The 21,175-nt window shown below is 38.4% G+C and overlaps 1 pseudogene; it reads left to right on the top strand.

The window, feature by feature from the left end:
• The first annotated feature begins 1,638 nt into the window (after positions 1 to 1,638).
• Positions 1,639 to 3,003, top strand: LOC149220448 (cullin-1 pseudogene; annotated as a pseudogene).
• The last annotated feature ends 18,172 nt before the right edge of the window (positions 3,004 to 21,175 follow it).

Raw genomic sequence — 21,175 nt, 5'->3', positions numbered from 1 at the left:
ATCTATACAACTCAGTAAATCACACAACTCATAGTATATTGTCCTTGCACTCTATTCTCAACTCGGTCTTTCTAAGAATTGACATGCATGAATTTCTGATAAGGGAATCTTCAGTTAACTACAATGACACTTGTGGATGCACTAGTGCACCAACTGACTGTTAACTCTTTATTAGTTCCACAAACAATTTGGAACTAATTTAACTGAACATAACTCAGTACACTCAGTTATCTAATTTACAACTCAATTTAGACTCATATTGGACCCCTAAAACTTACGGATAACACATACATGCCTCCAGAAAGAATTCCAACTCGAAATTCTTATGCTAATTAAGTTAATTAAACTTAATTAACTATTTACAAGTTGCTATGAGAATAGAATTCGATTTTAATTCTCAGTTTAATTCAAGGACAAACTAAATTGCAATTTCTTGTTGCCATTTCTCAACATAAGCTGTGTATGAGTTCAATGCTATTATGAATTTTTGACAACACATTATGAGATTTTTCTCAAGTTCCATGCTTAATAGTGAGCTTTTGGCAATGCATTATGTGTTTTTTGCTTAATTATGTAATTTTATCCCAATAACATCTCATAAAAAACTTGCAAAGTGTATCTTTGAAAATACAAACATACCACATACTCATCATGTATCCAATCAACCATTATGTTACAAGGAAAGGCCATATCCTCGTGGGTGCCTTCATTTTCGTCAAATCATGCCCAATATGTTAGTGGGAAGCACCACTTCCTTGCGGATGCCCACTATGTTAGTGGGAGACATCACTCCTTTTTGGATGCCCCTTATCGCAAATCAATAAATCAATTATTTTTTTAATATAATGATTCACTCCCTTACAAATACCCCATTTCAATAACTATAGAGATCTAGGTGGAGGTGGAGTAAGCAGGTTGCCTTATGTTGATTGTGTCATTAACATATGAATAACCAACCATTATATTAGTAAGAGAAAATCTCACTCCATTATGGATTCACCCATTTTATTGACCATAAACATCATGCCATATTATAGCTAGAACAAACACATAATTCCTTGTCAATCCCCACTATTTATGAGCACCAGCACCATTGTAGATGCCCTTTAATAAGGTGTGACTTTCCCTTATATATACTCCCATTTATATAAACATAAAAATCATGGTATATTGGAGAAAAAGGCCCTACTAATATGTGGAGACTCTAATTTACAAAAAAAGATAATATATTAAAAATAGAACAAACGCATATTCTCAAGATAATATGAAAAATTACTCAAAATAATCTTTAAAAAAATAAAATATATATATATATATATATATAGAATTTAAAAATAGTTTACTTCTCTATTATTATTATTGTAATTTTAAATTTTATTTTTAATGGGCATAATCAAATGAAATTAAAATAAATATCATGAACACGCGACGGAACCTGCCGACGGGAGGGGACATTCACATGCCGGGCCCACATAACCCAGCCTTAACGATATTATAAATACAAAGTTGCAATCACTCGTTTACCACAAACAGATTCTCAACCTTCTCTAGAGTGGAGCGCGTACTCTGCTATCATACCTTCTGATAACCAAGTATTCTCTCCCTAAGAAAACAGTGTCAGTTAGCTTTGGTTTCGAAATGACGAGGAGCAGTGGAAGTATCATAAACGTGCAGGAAGGATGGGCTATTGTCAACAGGGCCGTGAAAGACAAGAGGTTTGATCTGGAAGAAGGTTGGGCTTTTATTTACAAAGCTATCCTACAGCTGAGTAGCCGGTTGGAAGAAGATGTCAACTTTGAGGTGCCTGTGGACGACAAAATGGCTATTTACACTGTCGTTTACTATATTCGCGAGAAACCGGAACTCTATAATAGATACAGGGATTCCATTAAAGAGTACATAACCTTAACGGTTTCACCGGCTTTGAGGGAACAGACTGATGACCAATTGTTGCCGAGAGAACTTATCAAACGCTGGAAAATTTTCAAGGCCATGCTCCGTTCCATGTTCGCTTTCTTCCAACATTTGGATGTCTGGTATCCCTCCCTTCTTTCAGTCAGAGAAGTTGGAATCGAGTACTTCCGAGACCTTGTTTTTCCGGAAATCCGAATTAATGTGAAGAATGCGGCGATTGTTCTTATTGATGAAGAGCGCGAACGCGAAGGAGAGCCAAGAGATGAGACCGAGACCCTTTTGAAAGATATTGTCGCCATTTTTCTGGAGGTTGACATGGATTTCTATACAAATGATTTTGAAGTGGCCATGTTGGAACATACTGCAGATTTCTACTCTCGGAAGGCTTCTTCATGGATTTTAGAAGATTCCTATACGGACTATATGTCAAGGGTGGATGAAGCTTTCATACTCGAGAAGGACAGAGTTGCAAGATATTTGCATAAGAGCAGCGAGCAAAAGGTATTAGAGAATGTAAAGAATGTATTGTTTTCCCATTTGATGACATATCTTCTTGAGGATGAACATTCAAGATGCGCTTCCTTGCTAAGGGAACATAGATATAAAGATATTTTGAGGATGGGGAGGCTATTTGATAGTGTACCTAATGGATGGGAATCAATTGAAAATATTTTTAAGCAGCATGTTATTAGTGAAGTAACATCACCTGTTAAACAAGCTGAAGATGCTGTGCTAAAGCAGAATGCAGGCAGAAGGGATAAAAGTTTATTGTTGCGGGAAGTGTTTGCGTTTGTGAGGAAGGTTATAGAATTACGGGACCAGTATACGAAATATGATGATGATGTCTTTCAGGAGAATAATATTTTTTCCAGGGTTTTGAAACAAGTATTTGAGGTGTTCTGTAATAAAGGAATTGCAGGAAGTAGCAGTGCTGAGTGGCTGGCTACACTTTGTGATACTGTACTTGAAGAGGATAGCAGTAATGAAACGTTGAGCAGAGACGATATAATTGAAAATGTGGTGGAATTTGTAGAGTATATCTGGGATAAAGATCGGAGGGCTATTCAAGGTAGATTTCATGCAAATTAAAAGGCGGATTGAAGATTTGATTAAGAGGGAGTTCTTAGAACGAGACAAAAAAGAGGTGGATTTGTTAAGATATATACCTTGAAGAAGCCTATGAAGATAGCACGGAAAGGTATTGAATGCGTTGGTTTTACGTTGTCACTCTGTTGTCACCATGATTCTATTTTTTGGTGAGGGATAGATTGACCAAAAGTGCTAAATCACACTAGAATATTTTGTATTGGTTCCCTTGAGGCCTTGTAGACCCCACTAAAGTTTAGCACAACTTATTATCCCAAAATAAATGGAAAAATGGAGAGACTAAGAAAACCATAGAAGAAATGTTCGACATGTATGTAATGGATTAACAAAGAATATGGAAATAGTTTTTAGCAATGGTGGAATTTGTATACAACAAAAACTACCATAGTCCCATTAAAATGGTATCATTTAAGGTCCTCCATGGAAGATATAATGCTCCCTCTCATCACCTTGGAATTCTCCAAGCTCATGGAAGTTGTTACTTTTAGCTAACCTAAACTCCATGGTCTCATTATGGAAATGGGATTACACAATTTCTTATTTTATAAACTTGTTGGAATTAACTTTAGATAACAACATTGCATCGTGCTCATTAACTTTCTAGTGATATGATTCTTATCTCAATGTGACACTTGGATGGAGAGATATGCCCCCTAAAAGTATAACTAATTAGGTGATGCCATGTAGCACCCGCGTGGCCATTGAGCAAGATATTTGGGTCATTGCCATAGGGTCATCCAATAGCCGATCCTTGTAAGCCGGTCATAGCCAAGAGGTCATTGCCTAGAGATACATATCCACACATACAAGAGAGAGCTATCACATACTAAAACTGACCTCTATTGAACCAGAGAACTCTATACATCGAACTATACCCTTTATATCGACAAAACCATAGACCTCGAACTCTATGGAACCATAAACATCGAACCTTTCCCAAGAACTCGACCTCGATCTCTCTCCCTTGGCGGAGGTTTTCTACTTTTTCGCTACTATATTTGCCATTCAATTTACTTATTGGGTGGGGGGGTGGCAGAGGTTTGGAATATTGAGCAACGCAAGTCATTCATGCATAATTACATATATAACGATATTGATTTATGATATCTCTAATTACCAATTCTAGTTATTTCATCCTGAAATTCTACATCTCATTGAAAACTACTGCAACATATATAATCTATTTGTATATTTCATTAGGATACGTAAGCAGGCTCGACCATAAGGCTCGTTAGGGGCTCATCCAAGGTTACCAGGTCAAGGGAGAGGTGAAATCAGTCATTTCCCGAGTGAAAGTGACCCAAAAACGACTTTCAAATTGATGGCGGCGATGGCGGCCTGTTGTTCTTCAAGTTGATGGTGATGGTCGAGTCATGCTTACGCATGATGGCGACTTTTGGGGTACTTATTTGGTGGGGGGGGCCAAAAGATAGTTGTTCCTCTCCCTCCCATATGAATAGTGAGTCCCTACTGGGCCTTTAGTCGAGTCCCTACCAGGCCTAACCATATGAATAGTTAGCGTTAACACACGTCTCCTGTTGGTCGAGACCCCTACCGGGTCCTATCCTCACACGTTACCTCACCATGTGATGCCACTATGTAATCCAGAAACTAGCTTTGTACAGGGGAGTTGGGTTGTGAAACTCCGATTGTTGCGACTGACTACTTACTATGGCTGCTAAATACTATGGATGTGGATAAGGGTTCTCCTTCTTTCTTATTCAATCTGTTGGGGCGAGTTTCAAAGTGATAGGTGGATTGGGGAATCGGTAATGTGCATTAGTGGTCTACCTGCAGTGGGTATAAAAAACGTTAATGAAAAAAATGGATACCTACAATATCTAGTGAAAGTAGGGGTTTCTAAAATTGGGAAGATGTATTGGGTTTGTATTGGTAGGGGGTTAAATAAAGTGACTTTTAGAGGCGTTTTCCAATATGTAGTCAAATTATGGGTATTTTTTAGTTAGCCTTGAAAACACGCGGTATGTCAAAGGTTCATTGAGTGAAGGCCCCATGTGTTATAGACATTTTTGTGCCTTACAGCTTTAAGCATGAAATGTCCATAATCCAAGGGATCCAAAGTCCCTAAAAGTGTTGTTCCTGCCCCTAAAGGAACAAGGTAAACCAATGACAGCTTCTCCCATAAGTTCTCCACCAGAAACTGCTCAAAACTAGTCAAATCAGGATCAATTCAGATGCTCCACTAGCTGCCTGCGTTGCAAAGCACCCAAATACACTGGCTAGGTGCGTTGCAACGTACGTGAATGCACTACCAGGGTGCGTTGAGTGGGAAATGACAAATGGCAAAGTCATTCAACGAGGTGGACAGACAATGGAAGCTTCCAAAATCTTCCTCAATGACTCTTGCCTCACTGAGTTCGACCAAGGATGAGTAAGAGGCTCTCAGCCTCCAAGTGAAAGCAAGAACTGACAGAGAGAAGCCACAAGTCAAAACATAAGCTGACTCGTTCTCTCTGCTTAAATCTATATATGGATCCCTCATCCCAGAGATCCAGAGGCTGGAGTTTTGTACTTTACAGAGAATTATCGTTGGTTTGAGATTGAGATTAGTGCATTGGGTGATTTATGCTTTGTTGGAGGTGAGGAAGGGATTCCTTTGCTGGGAGGTAGATGCTGGATCGGGACTCACTTGGTTGTATCTCCTCTTGGACTTTCTTATCATATCAATAAAACTATTTGAGTTTCTCCTATATGCTTGTATATCAATGATGCTTTGTTATATTTTCATGTTTAGCTTAAATCTAATCCTAAGCTATTTATGAATCTAAATATATGTTTCTGTGATCTTGCAGGAACTTGGTGAAGCTGAGAAAGAAAGGGAGGAGGTAGCGGGAAGCGAACAAAGAGGAGAGCGATTGGATAGAAAAACTAGCGAAAGACACAGGTTAGTTACATCCTTCCTCTCCATTTACATTTCATAAAGAAGAATACAAAAGTAGTTTTCCTTGTTTGTTGCTAAGGCACTGTCACACCTTAGAGTGGGATAGGGGCGTTCTGAATGGATACTTTTCCCAACAACAAAATGGCGACTCCACTGGGGATCGTGTCTAGTTAGTTTATTTGTGTTTCTATTGTTGTTCATCTCATAAACTCAGGAGTGGCGAATCGAACTTCATTTGCCATTTACAAATGTAAAGTAGAGATCTACTGCTCTAGTCCATTCACTGGGCCTGTTTATGATCTGAACACTTAACTCATAGATGATCTGAAAACCCTTTGTGATAGCTCTTAGTCCTCATTTAAATCATCCCTCTGATTGTGCACATTTGATTGCTTTTATCCGACCAAAAACCATAGATTAAACTGTAAACCGTGACCCAGAACCCGGAGACAATTCTCGTTTCTGCTTTAGCGCAGGCTCTGTGAAGAGGTTTTGCATTTCAACGCAGGTCCCGAGAGGGCTACCTGCGCTGTAATTCAGTTTCTCTGTGCAACAGGTGCGTTGATCAGTCTTTGCCCTGTGTAGCTGAGGTTCTTTGCTTCATTTTGTTCAGTTTTATCTTTGTTTTTTGCAGCCTGTTATCAGTGTGTGTACCTATCTGAAAACCCCTTTTCTTTGCCTTAATTCCGCCTCAGTTGTATAAAAGAAACTGTATTTGTTTTTGTGTATTTGTTATGTCATTTACAGTTTCCCATTGCAAAAGTAAACTGATCATACTGTCGCCCTTAGATCTAGACCTGTCGTAAGTGTCGTTTTGATCTTAGGAGGAATTTTATTTGCTGCTGATAGTTGATTGCGCTTTTAATTTTGCCTATTGGCTTGAATTTGTGAATTTCTAGTGTCGAAACAAGTGTTTACTTCAAAATCATAAAGTGTCGTAATTGTCTTTTTGATTTCGAAAAGAAGCTTGTTTGTGTTTTTCACTTGAAATCCAATTCAAATTTGTACAACAACTTTCTTTTTAGGCATCAATATTAAGAAAGTGAAAAAAAAATACATGCATATTTGCATTTGCATTTTCACAGTTTGTATGGCTTGATTTAGGAAAAGTGCATTTACAGTGTGCTCTTTGCTCTTTGAGAAAATATTGTGTCTTTCTTTTCCCCTTGTAGCTAGGATTTTCATGGTTGAAAAGAGATAAAAGCTTGCTTACCATCTTTAGACTGCATTTAGGAATTATATCTACATCTCGTGGTGATCCAAAAAGGAAAACTTCTAAGAAAGATCAACCTAAAATAAATTGAATGAACTTAACAACGCTTTGTAACTTAACGCACAACATAGAGGTCTAGGCTAGAGACGTGTTCCAGCGTCGTAAAGCCTGGTAACTATTGTCCTCACTGTTGGTTGGGTGATTCCTCCACTGTGAGACGATAAGTGCCAGTACGGATTGTGCTCCCACGTACCATCGAGTATATATTGGGAGACCCCTATAGGCATAAAACCTTTATCCATAGGAAGACGTGTCGGCCGCCCTACTGATCGCAATTCACTAAACACAACATTCGGGAAGATTGACCGCCCGTACCCTAAAAAGTATTCTGCGGTTTTGCGATTGGTTTGGCACACCCTCTACCTAGATCTCCAGAGTAGTCCCTTTCGTTCCTTTTCAGACTCCTTAACAGAAAAGGTCCATCTGAGCACTTGTCACTTCAGGCTCATTAAAAATCGAAGGAGACTAGAGTCATCTTTAGTTTTTTCTCGACTCTTTAAAACTGAAAAAACAAAGTTGTTTCAAAGCGTGTTAAAATTTATTTTAAACGGAATATTCATACCCTTTTTCCTGCGTTGATCTTTAGGTTGAGAAGATGGAGCCTACCAACCAAGGAATTCCCCATGGTGGAAATCCTAGTCCATTCTCCTCTTGGGGAGATGTTGGTGTGCCCCATATGGCCACATTGTCACTTCCAGGACTGACAATTGGCTTGCCAGTTTGGCTCTTCTCAACCAATGTCGTTCAGAACACCACTATTCCTGAACAGTCGAATCAGCAGTTAGACGAATCCAGACTTTCCCACCAACCTTCTACTTCCTCTAACTCTTCATCTCTTCCTTCCTCTTCGCTTGACGGGACTGGTAAAGCTAAAAACCAAGTTCCTAAGGAGAAGAAGGAAAAGAAGAAGAAAGAGAAAAAAAAAAGAAGGAGCCAAAGGCAAATAAGGGAAAACAAGTGTCGTCTAATGAAAATCCACACACAGCACTGACCAGGCCTAAATCGCCATGTGTCATTTGTAGAGGAGACCAGTTTCACAGAGATTGTCCTTGCATCCCCCGGATACTAAGGGACTGGTCTCCTCGTTTGCACAATCTGGTGTCATCAACCTCTGGAGATCATGTTGAAAGCACACCGTCAACTAGTGAAAGTGAAGCCCTAGGACAAAAAGGGAAAGCTAGATTTCCCTGTAGACTGTGCGAAGGCGACCATGCCCTCCACCGTTGTCCCTTCTTAGACGAGGCTAAAAGAGTTTTGGATGATTGTCTGGTTTCACCGTTACAATTTCCTCCTGGATACAAAAAACTCTTGCCAAGTCCGTCACTAGTTGAGAATCCAGCTGGCCCGCTCAAGTGGTCGGCTGAAGCGTCTATCATTGAAGATAAACCAACTGAATCCATACTAGACGAAAGTCAAAAGGTCGAGGCGATAGTTGACTCAGTCTTGCCTTCAGGGGTTTTATCTTCGAATGATACAGTCACTAAAGAGGATAAGGATGACACCGTCCAAATTCTCTTCATCAACACAGACTCCGACGAACACGGGGGAAATCCACCCATTCCTTTATCGCAAGAACGAAGTTCGTCAGAGCCATACCTGACCGTCTACTCGGTCCCACCTCCAAGCAACCTAGTTGTATCCTTCGACTGGAACCAACTAGGCAGACCTCGTTTGCCAGCAAGCATACAATTCAGAATTATCGTCCAAATATACAGAATGGTCATGGCTGGTACCATCATTGATGAGGAGGCTTCTGTGAGTATCCTTTCCTCTATTGCTTGGAAAGCGCTTGGTTTGCCATCGCTTTTGCCTGAAATGAGAAATCTGACAGGATTTGATAAAGGAACCAGTCGACCTTTAAGGATCCTCCCCAATGTGCCCATAACATTGAAAGAGAAGACAGTTCAAATGAATGTCATGGTCGTTCAAGAACCCTTGGATTATAACCTACTCCTTGGAAGAAACTATATTTATTGCATGGGACCATCGTCTCCTCACTCTTTAGAGTAATGTGTTTTCCGCACGAAGGAAGAGTGGTCAAGCTCGTGGAACAGCTTTCATTTCCCGGATCATGCATCGCAAATAGTCATATACCGTCCCTAAATGGTCTCTTCACGCAAGAAATGTCTCAAGTCCCAGTCCGTCCTCCCGATGAGCGTGAGTAATCCGGAAGGATATGACTAAAACCCAGGGGGCATGCGTCTTGGTCTGCTTCGGCAGGAAAACTTCGGGTATGGAGTAGGTTTCCGCGGGAGAATATGACTAGTCCGTACCCCGTCCGTGATTGGAAGAGGGGTTGTTCTAGAATAAGATTCTTTTGTCAAAGTTATGTGAGTTGACAGACGGAGTCACTCACCTTTGTTTATCTCGGTAGACATCACCAAAGAAGTGTTTTTTTTGCTGTGTGAATAGAACAATCTTTGGGTGACTTGTAAGAGGTAGGCTTCTCTCGGTAAAACAAATGTTTTGATGGACTAAAGTAGGGGTAACTTTGAAATCATATTTTATACCTGGGGGCAAAAATCTAAAAGATGTTGTTTTTATATGAGACATTCTTATCATATGACTGGATTAATCGAGTAGTTTTAACACATAGTTCATGCTCGTTAAAAAATAAACATAAGATCGAGCAAGTGTTTCAATCCGCGTTTAAGCTCGTTAAAAAATGAACTATCCTCCGGTAAATAACCACCATGAATGTAACATTATGAGCCATTAAAGCCTTGGTCTTGTTTACACAGTCACCTCCACTTTTCCATTGGCCGATCATTCACCTCCATTTGATTGTTTACCCATTTTGAGGAACAACTACGAAGAGTGATTTCAATAGCCATCCTTGTGACACTGCCGTGCTTGGAAAATTCCAACCCTTACCTGGAATCAGCTGCTACCCATTTTATCACTCGTTCCTCAAAAGACGAGTCTTCTTTAAGCTCTTTTCATCTGACTCGTAAAATATGAAAAGATTGCCGAGTTTTGGCCTTCCAGCTCGTTAAAGCAACCAGAAGTGCTATCCCTCCTCTAGATTTTAATATTTTTGGACCTGAGGGATTATTGCACAAAAAGATCGAGCGCTTGTTTTGTTCGGCTCATTAAAACTATCGAAAATTCATCCCTTTTGTATTGTTTTATACTTTTTCGAACTTAAGGGATTAGATGACGAAAAAGGAATTCTGGAGTTACCTTTATGTCTCATTTCAGACTCTCTAAAAATGAAAAGGACCGAGTTATCTTTGTCGTTAGACTCGTTAAAAAACATTAATAGCGACAAACTTGTCTTTAGACGAGAACGAGTTTCACCATCGCTAGGCTCGTTAAAACATAGCGATGGGTTTGCCCGAAGGGAAAATTATAGAACAAGCATATGTTATCCAACTCAAGCTTGACAAAAATAAAGAGGTATTGGTCAGCAATGACTGGGGAAAAATTGGGAAGAAATTCAAAGAATCTTTATTGGTAGCAAGTCGCTCTTGAACATGACACTTCCACTCCGTGCCTGAGTCGGGCTGAGTTGTTTCATTCACCGGTCACATCACCATGGTCTCGCCATACCATCCAATTTTGGGGTAAATGCTACCAATCTATCATATAAGTGTCGCCGACATGTTCAAGAGAAGTCATCCAGAGAAGTCACCCGTGTCCCATCCACTACCATACATTATACTTCATTCTTTCATGACTGCCACCCTGAACCATATATCATCATATCGTTTTCACCTCCATCAAAATCATTTGCTCCGTTCCGTGTCATTGATGTGGGATACATCAAGGCCCTCCTTTGACGGATCGCTTCTTGTCGACATCAGCTCATTATCCAAGAAGTTGATCTAGGAACACCCCTTCAGTACTTTGAAGCTTGCATGCCTCAATGGCAAGTTTCTCACTTCCGGCAACAGGTATACATCAATGACCTTCGACCGAAAGATTTTGCGTTGTGTTCGACGCCAAGTCCTTTATTCACACCATGTGAATTGTATTGTGGTACCTTGAGGGTCATTATCATTATCGGTGATTCCTCTCGCGCTTGTTAACGGTTTTCATCACTAACTGGTAATTAAGCGATGTGTTTCCATGTTCGACTCCAAAACATTTCTCACATGGATCGACTTGTACTTAGAGTGAAGATTGGACGAGATTGAAGACCCCAGATCTAGTTTCATCCATCCGGGCTGCGATATATATTCAGGAAAAATAAAAACATTGAAATGTACAGCATTGCAGCACAGATAATCATCCTACCAAAAGGATGATGACTTCACCAGAATCATCAGTCTACCATCAGACGATTGTCTCTCCTATGTACATGAAAATGAATTTATAAAGCTGAGCATGGGAATGCCCGCCTTAGCTAGATCATGAAAACCGTATGAAGATAATGTATTGTATTGTATCTTATTACAGGTCTCCTCCCAGCATTGAAAGAACTTTGGATCCTCCTAATAAAGCATTTCACCAGATAAACGGCCTCATACTTTAGGGGGCAACTGTTATAGACATTTTTGTGCCTTACAGCTTTAAGCATGAAATGTCCATAATCCAAGGGATCCAAAGTCCCTAAAAGTGTTGTTCCTGCCCCTAAAGGAACAAGGTCAACCAATGACAGCTTCTCCCAGAAGTTCTCCACCAGAAACTGCTCAAAACTAGTCAAATCAGGATCAATTCAGATGCTCCACTAGCTGCCTGCGTTGCAAAGCACCAAAATACACTGGCTAGGTGCGTTGCAACGCAGGTGAATGCACTACCAGGGTGCGTTCAGCAGGAAATGCCAAATGGCAAAGTCATTCAACGAGGTGGACAGACAATGGAAGCTTCCAGAATCTTCCTCAATGACACTTGCCTCACTGAGTTCGACCAAGGATGAGTAAGAGGCTCTCAGCCTCCAAGTGGAAGCAAGAACTGACAGAGAGAAGCCACAAGTCAAAACATAAGCTGACTCATCCTCTCTGCTTACATCTATATATGGATCCCTCATCCCAGAGATCCAGAGGCTGGAATTTTGTACTTTGCAGAGAATTGTTGTTGCTTTGAGATTGAGATTAGTGCATTGGGTGATTTAGGCTTTGTTGGAGGTGAGGAAGGGATTCCTTTGCTGGGAGGTAGATGCTCGATCGAGACTCACTTGGTTGTATCTCCTCTTGGACTTTCTTATCATATCAATAAAACTATTTGAGTTTCTCCTATATGCTTGTATATCAATGATGCTTTGTTATATTTGCATGTTTAGCTTAAATCTGATCCTAAGCTATTTATGAATGTAAATATATGTTTTTGTGGAGTTTTCCTCTTCTGTGATCTTGCAGGAACTTGGTGAAGCTGAGCAAGAAAGGGAGCAGGTAGCGGGAAGCGAACAAAGAGGAGAGTGATTGGATCAACAAACTAGCGAAAGACACAGGTTAGTTACATCCTTCCTCTTCATTTACATTTCATAAAGAAGAATACGAAAGTAGTTTTCCTTATTTGTTGCTAAGGCACTGTCACACCTTAGAGTGGGATAGGGGCGTTCTGAATGGATACTTTTCCCAACAACACCATGGTGGATTTCATGCACTAGGAATACACACTTCATGGAGAATTAGTGCATGTAGATAGTGGATATTTACTATTAGAACAAAACCACCATGGGAAAATTTGTAGTAGGGCATAATGAGGTTTAGTAGGAGAAATTCATTAACATGGAATATGGATGCCTTATAGATGCACATTGCAAATCTAAATGAAAATGTCTTATTGATCGCTAAAAAAAAATCTCACTTGGGTTTCCATAGTAACAATGAGGAGAAATGTGACATAGCACCTACCTAGGTGGACTACCCCGATGTTTGAATCATGTTTATAGTTCTAAGTTATCTAATTTTTTGTGATTAAGTAGGCATCCTGTAATTGGTAGTAGTTTAAGTCCTATTTCAATAACTAGTTTCTATGATAGGATCAAATTTAATTACTTATATAAATACTATATGAAATTTGGCCACATAAATTTGACAAAAGAATAATGTCTGTGCTACTAGTTTGATTTCTCAAGTGGTAGTTTAGTAGTTATAGACTTGTAATAGTTTGCTTGATGTAATATAATTCCTACCTAACTCATAGGAAAAAATAGCAATGGAAATCGATGTGCCTGATTATTTATGCACCAGTGCATTCCTCTTTAAGGTGCACCTAGTTGTGCTTATTATGAGGAAATATTAAAAAAATATCTAAAAAAACCTCTGGTCATGTACATTTTCTAGCTACCTCTAGTCTAAATAGAGATATGATAAATATATTGGGTGAGGTTCTAAAAGAAGCTATGCTACAAGGTTCTCTACTTGTAGTGGAAGGACATTATAAAAAAATTCAACCAAAGGGTAGGTAAAGGTGGTCTTTTCTTTGCTATCAGGGATAGCTTGAATTTTATTACACCCACTAACCCATTTAATAACTATAAGTATTTCTTTCATGCAAGGAAATCTAGTACTTGATCAACGAAGGCTATAGGGAAATGTCTTTCTTGGTAGTCTTATTTAACAACCTTTTATTCTACAAAGAAAAACCCTCCATTTTCTATTTCTCTTAGCAATGGTAACTAAGGGTGAGATCCAATACTTTTAGAGACAGGATAGATTAATTATGAGTAAAAAAAGCTTTAAGGTTCAAGCGAGTGATAATTTTTATGGTTTTGGATGGACATATTTCTACTATTTTCACTATTTTTTGGTCAATTTGTATTGTGCGTAATTTTCTCCATGTTGGTATCCTAAATTGCCCTATTTTCTATCCCATTTCCATCAATATTAACCTTTGTTTTATCTTAATAAAAGACCCTTCTTTCTTGCACTAGTACAAGATGGTTACCATTTTCCTACACATGCTCATATTTTATACTAAGTTTTACAACACTTTATTAATCTTTTTATATAGATTTCGTGCCTATTTACATATTTCTTGTAACTTCTATTGATTTACTAAAGTAATCATGGAACTTAGTATTAATGGTGAATGACTTGACTAGTGCAGGTAGATTCCTGCACTGCTACTATTCGAGATTTCCAAGAAGTTATCTTCCACGAGGATGGATCTCAATCTTCGACTCCGATTCTAACTATTGATAAACTAAAGTAGGATAATAGGTGGCACAAATTTAGGGATTTTTCTCCAAAGTTAGATTATGCCCAAGCAAAGTTATAACCACTGGCCAAAGTTGTAATTTCAATTTTCTAAGTTTGTTCGGCTGAAAGGCTTGAACAAGAATTATCTGTAACTGGTGTAAATGGCCTAGAGCCAAAAATATATATATGATGTAGGTTGTAGATAGGAAGCTAGCGAACCATTGACTATCATTTTGGTTTATGTAATCTGCTTATCGCCTTACTCTGCGACTGGATTGCTCTGTAATGTAATTTGACAAATTGAGTAATACAAGGAACCGTTATGATTTGCATGTGCAGTGTTTAAATTCAAATTTAATGTATCTTTGAAGTGTTGATCTCATTGAGGAACGAGGTGGTTGGCTATGGCCTAGCCAACCCAGCTCGTTTACCCCTCTCGCTTTCATTATTCAGAAAGACGATGTGGTTATTTCTTTTGCAGCTATGTGATGTAATGGTTTAATCGTTAATCTTTAAATTTTGAATTAAAATATCTTCTATTGCCTATGTGTGAAATGGATCCGTGGTTTGAAGAGTAGTTGTGCTTGTTTTACTTATGAAATATCTTTCTTGGATTTCCTTTACTCTTGTTTTTTGTTTTAATTCACTTTCAAACGGATTGAGCAAGGAACTCCTTCCTGCACCAGTGCAGGCTGTTACCTGCACCTTGTTTTAGTCATTTGTTGCAGCAAACATTAAAGAACTTACATGAATTTTAATTTCAATTATTTCGCAAGCGAATGAATCATTAATTGTGTAACTGTTTTGGTATTAAAATTTCACCTCTAAACGACTTGGAAGTAGTTACCACATTATACCTGCAAAGAATGTCATCATTGTGGGAAAAGTACCAACGTTCATTAACACATGCAAAGTACCTAGGCTATTATTCAATTATTTTCAAGTGCTTTTATTTCATGAAGTTCATTTCCTCTGCAAACTTCAATGAGTTGAAGCATTTCCTTTTTCACAGATAGTTTACTTCAGAATTTCATTTATAGTTGTAACTCTTTTCCAGTACATATTTTAGCTTTCGAAAGTAATTGGGGAACTAAGTAAAAGGAAATCTGTTTCGATGTAGGAGCAAGTCTCTTGACATAGAAATAGAGTGCTCTAAGCCTTGAAGCTTAGAGCACCTTCACTCAAACATAAATCTTCAGTAAGGATGGTAAAATATACTCTTACATAGAAATACTGTACCTGCAAGCAGATTGCAACGATGCAAGGACAGGTTGTTTGTGTGAGAGGAACATCAGAAGGAAGATAGGATTCTGCAAGGGCCCACTTGTTAGACTAATTACCATCCATCTGAAGATGAACATAGCATTTCATTCTAGCATTTAATATTGTCTCCGTCGTGTGGGGTTTCTTTACTTGATTTACTTGCAAATTGTCTTTTACATTCCAGCACTAGAGTTGCCTTGGTGTTAATTGCCTTTTCAATTATTTTCTATATGATCCTACAAATAATTTCCTTTAAGATGTATGATTAGAAATAGGAAAAGTTCATACCATTTATGGCATTACCTGTGCTTCATCTCTAAGTTTACGAAACCCCCGGGTTGACAATTAAGTGTTGAGGAGTTTTCTCTAGCACAATTCCTGCACCCAAAATTTTGGCACCGTTGTCAGGGAGATGATTTGAATTGGTAATAATTTTCCATTTTTTGCAATAGGGGTAAGTTTGATATTATCTTTTTTTGCAGGGTGCTTCTATTGATTGAACGAATTTATAGGTGCCAATTTAATTTTTAACTTGCAACTTTTATTTGAATTTCATTTTGTCATTTTTTGAAATGAATGCCTAAAAGAGGTAGGGGTCCGAAGCCCACTAGGGGCCAAAGAAAAATTGACAAATATGAAACCAAAACTCATATTGGGCCTTCTTTTGCAGGTAGAAAGTCCAAACAACTTCAGACTCGTCACGCAGGAATAGTCCACCTAATATCTAGTAGTAGCAGTTCCGGTGTGACACAACCCATAAAGGGGAATAAGGAGATTGTTGTAATCCATAGTCAGCCTTCTCAGCCTGTTAAGAGCAGTTCATGTGGAAGAACAACAATGGTAGATATGGAATACCATGCAGAAGGAAGTGGTGAAAATCAGGTAAATGAGGAACAATCTACTTTTGGATTCCCGATTGTGAATCCTAACATACAAGTGCAAATGAAAAATATTCCACCATCATCTCTTCCTCATTTCTATGGTAAGGTACATGAAGATCCAGACTCTTTCCTATTCAAGTTTGATATTTTGTGTAGAAGTTATGATTACTCATCTTATGCCCAAAAGTTAAAGTTGTTTCATGTAATTCTCAACGACGCAACACTCCGCTAGTTCATGGGACTAGGAGGAAACACTATAAATACTTGGGAGCAAATGAAGAGAGTGTTTTTATCAAAATATCAGGAATATTGTAAAACTAGGGATATTCAAGATGAAATCTTTACTATTGTGCAAAATGATGATGAGATGCTAGAAGACTAATTGGAGAGATTCCTGTACATCCTCCAAAGGTAAAAACACAAATTTGATCTAAGTACTATTAGAACATTGTTCTTATGTGGGCTTGTTGATGATGCTACGAATAATTTAAATCTATTGGGACAAGGGGATATTGCTCAAAAACCTTTTGATCAAATCTGTGACTCGTGCAAGAAATTCTCGAGCAACCAATATAGATATGGTAAAGGAATTCGGAATAAAAATAGGAAAACTGAATCTACTGATGCTATGATTATCAGATTAGAAAACAAAATGGATAATATGAAAACTGAAATATTGAATAATGTTAGTAAAAAAATAAACTCTTTGAAGTTTCAGCAAAAACTTGTAGAAGAGAAAGACATATTATCTATTTTTTGTCCTAAATGTAGAATAAATCATCCTTTAAGAGAATGTCCTCTAGATATTAAAGAAACTAATAAATGTGAAATTTGTGCAGATAACCATGCTACAGACAAATGTCCCTCCATACCTAGGCTGAAAGTTGTACACGAAGGGGGACAACCTAAAGATTAATCATTGCATGCTATGGGAGCATGAAGGAATTGGCCTCAAGTAAGTGCAGGTATGGTTCCTGAACCTCCACCACATTTTTATTGTTATAATCCACATTGGTTTTCGTATCCCAACTTTGGTCACTCTCAAGATTGGAAACATGGGAATGAATATCAATATGGACAACCCTCCCAATCTTGGCGACAAGGATGGAGAGGACCAAACCATTCACATCATTTACATAATTCCTAGCATGCACCTATTCAATCATATCCTCCTACATATGCACCTTACCCAATGCCTCAACTATAATTACCTAAGCTGAGTCAACCTATGCCACCATTACATTTACGTCCACTATTTTGAGCTTCTCAGCTGCATGTTCAACCTTTACCCAACCCCAATAATAAAGCAGTACAAATTATCCGTTTTATGACCCCGCTTTCTTCATCTAGATTTCAGACTATGCCAGTTGGAGTTAATGAACTTAATTGAGATAAAGGAAAGTGGTAAATTGATAAAATCAAAAGTAGCCCATGGTGATTATCGATGAGAAAGGAGAGGAGGAAACTCCTGACCATTCTGAAAAAGATGACACCATTCAACCTATCCTCGTACATTCTGAGCCCTTATGATATTTTCCCAACCAACCTCCCTATCTAGAGAGGTTAGTTGTGGAAAAGAAAGACCACATTCCTGAGTCTAGCATGGCTTCTACACTTAGAAACCTTTTCATAAGGGTACCTTTGCTCCAAGCTATTAATGAGATCCCCATTTATACAAAAATCATTAGGGAAATCTATCTCAAGAAGCCAGGAAGGAGAACATTGGAACCCCAAACCATTCAATTTGTTGGTAGAGCAACAACGTTGATGATAGGATGTATGCACCTGGAAAAATATACTAACCCAAGAAACCCTGTTGTCTCTGTTCAGATAGGTGATGTCCTTGTCTCCAATGTACTTATAGGCCTAGCGGCAGCCATTAATGTTATGACCAAGCAAACCATGGATCAACCTGGATTGGTCCATATTTGTCCTACTCCCATTGTGCTTGAATTGACAGATAGATCCAAAATCAAGCCGGAAGGAGTATTGGATGATGTGGTCATTTCCCTAAATTCTTCGGAATATCCTACATATTTCATTGTTCTTTAGCCAAAGAATCCTGTGGGAGGTCATCCCTTGATCTTGGGGAAACCATGGGTTGCTACGGCCGATGCTTATATCATATGTCGTTCTGGTGATATGTATATTTTCCATAGAGATTCCAAAAAGAAAGACACCTTATGTCCACCTGCTAGATCCATTCAGGAGCTGCAAGACACTTTATGGTTAGACTATAGTAGTGATGAGGAGACCTAGCATTTTTCCTTGATACATCAGAATGTTGAGTCCTCAGAGGAGGGTGAGATTCAAGACTTCCTAAATAATCTAGAAACCATGCCCAATTTTGAATCATTGAGTCATATTTTTAGTCTAGATTTTCAGGAAGGATATGACTATCTACCTCCATCATCACCATCTCTAGCGACACCTTTGTGTGCTCTTGAACCTGACACTACACTTGTTGAGATTAGTCTAGGTAAATCCTTGTATATCAGTTTATAGTTGGATCCTTCTCAAAGAGAGTAGCTTGTGAATTTGTTGCGGAACCATCTTGATGCCTTTGCATGGGGTTATGAATATATGAATGGCATCCCTCCTGAAACTTGTACACACCAAATCTATATTCAGGATGGAGCATGACCTATTTGACAAACCCAAAGGCGAGTGAACCCAACTCTAAGAGATATTTTAAAGGAAGAATTGCAAAAACTCTTAGACGTTGATTTTATCTATCCCATTTCTGACAGCGAGTGGGTCTCTCAATTAGTGTTAGTCCCAAAGAAATATGGGAGATGGCACATTTGTATTGATTATAGAGAATTGAATAAATCCACTCTCAAAGATTACTTCCCCCTTCCTTTCATCGACCAGGTACTCGATACCCTTGCTGATAAGAAGTACTTTTCTTTTCTAGATCGCTTTAGCGGATACAACCAGATAAAGATAACACCCAAGGATCAAGACAAAACTACTTCTACATGTACATGGGGTACATTTTCTTATCGATTGCTTCCATTTGGGCTATGTAATGCCCCATATACCTTCCAAAGGGAAGTCTTGGCTATCTTTGCTGACCTTGAATGCGTAGAAATCTATATGGATGATTTCTCTGTTTTTGTTATTCATTTCAGGAAGCCCTCAAGAATATAGAAAAAGTGCTTCTGAGCTACCAAGAAGCCCATCTTGCCTTGAGTGACAATAAATGTAGATTAATTTGCATGGCGGGAGTAATTCTTGGACATCTTATTTCTAAAAAAGGTATCCATGTTGACCTTGCAAAAATAGAAGTCATTTCGAGTCTTCCTATACCCAAAACTGAAAGGGAAGTGAGAGGTTTTCTAGGACATGTGGGCTAGTATAGGAGATTCGTTGAGAATTATCAAGGATAGGTACCCCCATTTTCCAACTTTTGGCTAAAGATAGTGAGTTTTCTTGGTCTATAGCTTGCCAACAGTCGTTTGAGGCATGGAAGGAAAAGTTAGCTCAGGCACTAGTTTTGAGATGATCAAGGTGGTCCCTGCCATTCCATATTTCCTCAGATGCCTCATATACTTTTATTGGTGTAGCTTTTGGACAAAAAGAAGACAAACAATCTTATGCTATTTATTTCATTAGCAAAAACTTGTCACCTGTTGAACTCAATTATACTATTACTGGGAAATAGTTTTTAGCTATAATTTTTCTATTCATAAATTCAGGCATTATATTATAGGATATGAAGTTTTTGTACATACTGACCAATCTACTATAAGATATTTAATGAATAAACCATTAACTAGTAGTAGGGTAACTAGGTTGGTACTATTATTATAGGAATTTAACATTACTATTGTTGATAGACCATGGAAATCCAATGTAGTAGAAAATTATCTTTCAAGATTAAATAATCCTAGTGAAGCAATTCCTGTTGATGATGATTTTCTTGACGAACATCTTTTTGCTGTGTCAACAAAATCTCCGTGGTTTTCTAACATAGCTAACTATTTAGTCATTGGAAAATTACCACTGCACTTATCCGCTCGTGAAAAGCGGAATATCATTCAGAGAATTGCTGCATATTCTTCGATCCAAGGGCACCTCTTTTACATCAGAGAAGATCTCATTATCCGTAGATGTGTAATAGAGGAAGAGGTGTTTGTTATCTTAAAATTTGCCCATGATGAACCTTGTGGAGTTCACTTCCTCGATAAGAAGACTGCATACAAAGTGTTATGAGTTGGCTATTTTTGGCCTTCCTTGTTCAAGGATGCCAAACAATATGTCAAGTGGTGTGATAGCTGTCAGTGAATTGGCCAGCTTAATCAAACCAATGAAATTCCTTTATGCGTGGGTTATGATTAAGCCTTTTGAAAAATGGGTTATTGATTTTGTAGGACCAATAAATTCCTCATCATCAAATAAAAAGCATATTTGGTTTGTACAAATTTTGTTACAAATTGGGTAGAAGCTAAAGATGTTCCTTTTGCTACTGAAAGAATGGTTGTTGATTTTCTTTTTGCTGAAATCTTTACTAGATTTGGTGTGCCTAGAGAAATTGTCTCTAACAATGGATCAAATTTTATTTCTAATATGGTACAGGGTGTGATGGGGCAGTATAAAATACGGCATAGAAGATCTACACCATATTACCTACAAGCCCATGGTTAGTTGGAGTCCACAAACAAGGTAATTGAGTCCATCCTCACAAAGACATTAAACATGTATAGAAAGGATTGGGCTGACAAATTACCAGAAGGATTGTGGG

The sequence above is a fragment of the Pinus tabuliformis genome, chromosome Q, assembly GCF_031772625.1.
Source record: "Pinus tabuliformis cultivar Carrire ecotype Pingquan chromosome Q, CPIR1, whole genome shotgun sequence".
NCBI classification, from domain to species: domain Eukaryota; kingdom Viridiplantae; phylum Streptophyta; class Pinopsida; order Pinales; family Pinaceae; genus Pinus; species Pinus tabuliformis.
The sequence above is the reverse complement of the archived record's forward strand: the minus strand, read 5'-3'. Positions and strand labels throughout refer to the sequence as shown.